The sequence below is a fragment of the Myotis yumanensis genome, unplaced genomic scaffold, assembly GCF_028538775.1.
Source record: "Myotis yumanensis isolate MYYU_CA2020_CCGP unplaced genomic scaffold, mMyoYum1.0.hap1 SCAF_1, whole genome shotgun sequence".
Lineage (NCBI taxonomy): Eukaryota > Metazoa > Chordata > Mammalia > Chiroptera > Vespertilionidae > Myotis > Myotis yumanensis.
In genome coordinates this window covers 164,235,889-164,241,023 of record NW_027223752.1, presented here as the reverse complement: position 1 = coordinate 164,241,023, position 5,135 = coordinate 164,235,889, and the positions used below count along the sequence as shown (strand labels likewise).

General features: G+C 42.9%; 1 pseudogene; it reads left to right on the top strand.

The window, feature by feature from the left end:
* The first annotated feature begins 4,217 nt into the window (after positions 1-4,217).
* Positions 4,218-4,854, top strand: LOC139006379 (peptidyl-tRNA hydrolase pseudogene; annotated as a pseudogene).
* Positions 4,855-5,135: the final 281 nt, after the last annotated feature.

The window sequence follows — 5,135 nt, the reverse complement described above, 5'->3', positions numbered from 1 at the left end:
AAGAAATAAAAGTATAAAATTGAGGGAAAAATATGAGAATAAACCTTCATGATCTTGGGTTAGGCAATGATTTCTTAGACATGACACCAAAAACACAAATGATAAGAGAAAAATATTGATAAATTAGACATCATCAAAATTAAAAATGTTTGTGCTTCAAACAACATCATCAAGAAAGTGAAAGACAGCCAACAGACTTGGAAAACATATTTGCAAATTACATGTCCAATAAGAGCTTAGTATCAGAACATATAAGTAACTCTTATGGGTGCTGAAGGCCTGGGGCAGGAGGGGAGGGAGCTTAAGGGGGCTTATGGGGGGAAGAAAGGACTTATGTAGTACTTTCAACAATAAAGAATTATATTAATAATTAATTAAATATGAAAATAAATAACTCTTATGATTCAACAAGAAAAAGACAAATAACCCAATTTAAAAATGAGTCCAGCTGGTGTGGCTCAGTGGTTGAGTTTCTACCCATGAACCAGGTTCCCAGTCAGGGTACATGCACATGCATGGGTTGCAGGTTCGATCCCCAGTAGGAGGCATTGCAGAAGGCAGCTGATCAATGATTCTCACTCATCATTGATGTTTTTATCTCTCTCTCCTGTCCCTTTCTCTCTGAAATCAATTAAAATATAAATAAGCCGAAACCGGTTTGGCTCAGTGGATAGAGCGTCGGCCTGTGGACTGAAGGGTCCCAGGTTCAATTCCGGTCAAGGGCATGTACCTGGGTGGCGGGCACATCCCCAGTGGGAGATGTGCAGGAGGCACCTGATCAATGTTTCTCTCCCATCGATGTTTCTAACTATCTATCTCTCTCCCTTCCTCTCTGTAAAAAATCAATAAAATATATATAAAAAAATAAATAAAATAAAATATAAATAAGTAAATAAATAAGCAAGCAAGCAAAGGATTTGAATAGACCAGTGGATGGCGAACCTATGACACGCATGTCAGAGATGACACGCAAACTCATTTTTTTGGTTGATTTTTCTTTGTTAAATGGCATTTAAATATATAAAATAAATATCAAAAATATAAGTATTTGTTTTACTATGGTTGCAAATATCAAAAAATTTTTATTTGTGACATGGCACCAGAGTTAAGTTAGGGTTTTTCAAAATGCTGACACGCTGAGCTCAAAAGATTTGCCATCACTGGAATAGACAGTTCTCTAAAGAATATACACAAATATTTAATAAGTACATGAAAAGACACTCAATCATTAGGTTAAGACAAATAAAGCCACAATGAGATGCCACTTCACATGTACTGTATGGTTGAAATTAAAAATACTAACAATGATAAGTGTTGACAAGGATGTGGAGAAATTAGAACCACCATACACTGCTGATAAGAATTTAAGATGGTACAACTACTTTAGAAAACAGTTTGGCAGTTTAATGTTAAACATATAATTACTATATGACTCAATATCTCTCATAGGTATCTACCTAAGAGAAATGAAAACATGTCCACACTAAGATTTGTACACCAAGCTTTATTGCAGCATTATTCTTAATAGCCAAAAGTTGTAAATAACCCAAATGTTCATCAACTGATGAAAACTCAAAAACACTATTCTTAAGTGGAGGAAGCCAGTCATGAAAGACCACTTATCAGATTATTCCATTCTTATGAAAGGTCCAGCCAAAGCAAATCTATAGAGACAGATAGATTAGTGGTTTCTTAGGACTGGGATTAGGGGATAGGGAGAGATTGCAAATGGACACAGAGCATCTTTTGAGGGTGATAAAAATGTTCTAAAATTAGATTATGGTGGTAGTTGCTAAACTCTGTACAAAAAAATATTAAATTGCATTATTTAAAAGGGTAAATTTGGTGGTACATTAATTATATAGCTCAATAAGTTTGTTTTAAAAATATTAGCTTTTGAGGAAAAACAGATTTGATTTAGCTAAGGTATTAAAGCCTAGCAAATGATAAAGGAAACTAATTTTGAAGCTGTAGTACTTAGAGGTGATTTTTTAAAATTTATTACTCAAGTATGATAATATTAGCATTCACATTCCCAGAGCAGAAATGATATTGCCATCAGTACCTTTTGATATTAGGCAGTTTTAATATCTACTAATTTGTTTTTTCCTTGAGCTGGAAGGTCTTCTACTTGGGAAATCCATTAAGCTTGCATGTATCTTATTGATAAAGAAAATTTAGTACACATAGTGATTTATTTGAACCTATCATGATAGCTACAAAAAAAAAAGTGGGAGTAGGGCAAGCAAAATGACAACTCCTGAAAAATACACTCAGCATGGTGTAGACAGACAGGGTCTCAGTGATGTTGATAATAGTGGCAGCAGCGCTGTCCTTCAGTTCCTTTCAAGGTGCATGAGTTCGTGCATTGGGCCCCTAGTTTGTGTTATAATTCTTCCCCCCTCTACTCCAGGAGATAAGTGGCAAATCAGATAAATGACTAATCTAGTTCAAGGCCCCAAGCTATCAGTGGTGTGTTGTTTGCCCTATGAATCAGCAAGCAGACTGTGGAGGGAGACACAATACATCTTACTTGGAGACCAGGCCTCTAAACATAAACAATGAGGCAAATGGAGGAAGGGACAGAGTGTGCCCAAGTCCAAATCATTCACATCTGTGCTAAACCCCAACTACCACCAAAGATAAGGACAGACTGAAAGGTACCTAATGAGACTTCAATGGGTATTGGTGGGTATTGGTGGGTCCTACATAAATAGCAGGAGCAGCTTCCTTTTCATATGTATTCTAATAAATCATTTATCCTTGCATGTTAGTATCTGAGGAATACTAGAGGCAAAGACGAAAAGGATAGGTGGGTCTATACATATGCTGAGGCTTCGCCCAACCTTTCCCTATTTAACTCTCAGAATCAGGTCTGTAGCCCCAGACAATAGAGTTTCCTGTGAGCTCTGCTCCAAGCCAAGAAGACAGGAGAGCAAGACAACCAAGGGAATTCCCAAACTCAAGAACTCAGCCATCCTGCCCTTCTCTAAAGCTCAGTTAACACACTCCATCCTCATGCACACAATCTCTCACAACACTATGGTCTTCCACTCCAAGTCAATAGAAAACAGTAATAGATGACCAGACAACTGAAGAAAACCTCTAACGAGAAAAATAGAAGCCAAATCAAATAAATGGAAAAGGAACAAGTGGAAAACAGAGGAGCTATTACTCACAGCTTCAGAGAGCTAAACAAGAAACTGTCCTATGTAAAAATAACACTCAAAGAAAAAGAAAATAATTCTTAAAAATTAAAATAGGATTGCAGAAACACAAAATTGAGGAAATATCTTATAAAGTAAATATAATAAAGAGATTGATCATAGGAGAGAAAAGAACATTAGAGGATCAATCCAGTGGACCCAATCCTATATAATAAAGAGGTAATATGCAAATTAACCCTCACGCCCTCACAAATGGCTGCCTACAACCAGGCCGGCAGAGGGGTTAGTGAGGGACGATCAAATGACTGAACAAGCAGGCTGCGTGGGGTGACCAGGTCAGCAGGGGGGTTAGTGAGGGATGACCAAACGACTGAACATCAGGCTGCCTGGGGTGACCAGGCCAGTGGGGGGGCCGTGAGAGGTGACCAGGCTGGCAGGGGAGATAATTGGGAGTGACCAGGCCAGTAGGGGGGCAGTTGGGGTGATCAGGCCAGAGGGGGGGCAGTTAGGGGTGACCAGGCCAGCAGGGAGTTGAGTGATTAGGAGCCAGCGGTCCAGGATTGTGAGAGGGATGTCCGATTGCCCTGGGATTGGGCCTAAACCGGCAGTCGGACATCCCCCGAGGGATTAGAGAGGGTGCAGGCTGGGCTGAAGGGACCCCCCCCCCCCCCGCCCCGCCCCGGCCATGCAAAAATTTTGTGCACTGGGCTTCTAGTACCTAAATAACAGGAATAGAGAAAGCAAGGAGAGAAAATGGAGGAGAGGGATTCATCAGTGAAGTAATCCCAGGAAATCACTCAACCCTCTGGATTGATCCTTGTCATGACCACAGCCCTGGCCAGCTGTCTTCACGGCAGCCTGTGAGAAACCCTGAGTCAAATGTTCCAACTAAACTATACTTGAACCTCCGAAACAGTGAGGTAAATCTTATTGTTTTAAGCTGCTGAGTTTGGGGTAATTGGTTGGGGTGAATTGATAACTGATATAGCATACTACATGACTCAGTGTGTACACAGTCCAAGTAAACACTTAAAATTAATCTGGAATGTGATGGGAACAGCATGCTGCTGGCCGCCTGGCCTCTGCCTTGCAGGGCTGCTGCTGAGTCCAGCCTTGTGTGGTTGCGTTTTGGAACCCCGGCTCCCAGGGAAGCAGTGGCTGGTGGCCGGCCTGGGGAACCCCAGACTGCCCAGCACGTGGCACAGCTTGGGGATGGCGGTGCTGGGGCAGCTGACTTGGTGGTTGGATGTAGCGGAGAGCTGGGCCCCTGGCGGCCTTTGCACCACCAACCTTGCCCTAGCTGCACTCGGGGATGCCCAGCTGGTCCTGCTTCAGCCGTGGTGGTGGCTCATGAATGCCAATGGGCACAGGGTGGCCCGAGCCATTGGGGCTTACTGCTGAGGAGGTCTACCTGGTGCATGACCATCTGGACAAGCCCCTGGGAAAACTGGTTCTGAAGTTCGTTCCTGCATTAGCTGCCTCAACTTCAATGCAATGCCATGGCTGTGGGTGGGCATTGGTGGGCACCGGGAGCCCTACACACCTTGATGCAGTGCAGGCACACGTGCTGGGCTGCTTCTCCCCGTCGAAGCAGAAGCCTGCTGCCTCCAGCGCTGGAGTGCACCACAGACTTGCTCCTTGACCACATCCCTGAGCGAAGCCACAGGAGCCCTTGTCAGGCACCTGACACCAGTAGCCACAGCTGCTTGCCCATATGCCACTCCTAAATGCCCAGCCACTTCCACAGAGGTGCCATGCCAACCTGTGGTATCCACCTCTCTGGACTGCTCCAGGCTTCCTTGGATTAAAGGGGACTGTGGCAGGATTGGTCCATTTTGGGGATGGGGGTTGGTCTTCTCTCTATGTCTTACTTGGAAAATAGGGAAACTTCAGGAAGACTAAACATAAAAAATTAATGTGACCAAAACTTGAGAGGACATGGGATGAGAAAGTTGTAGATGCACAGTG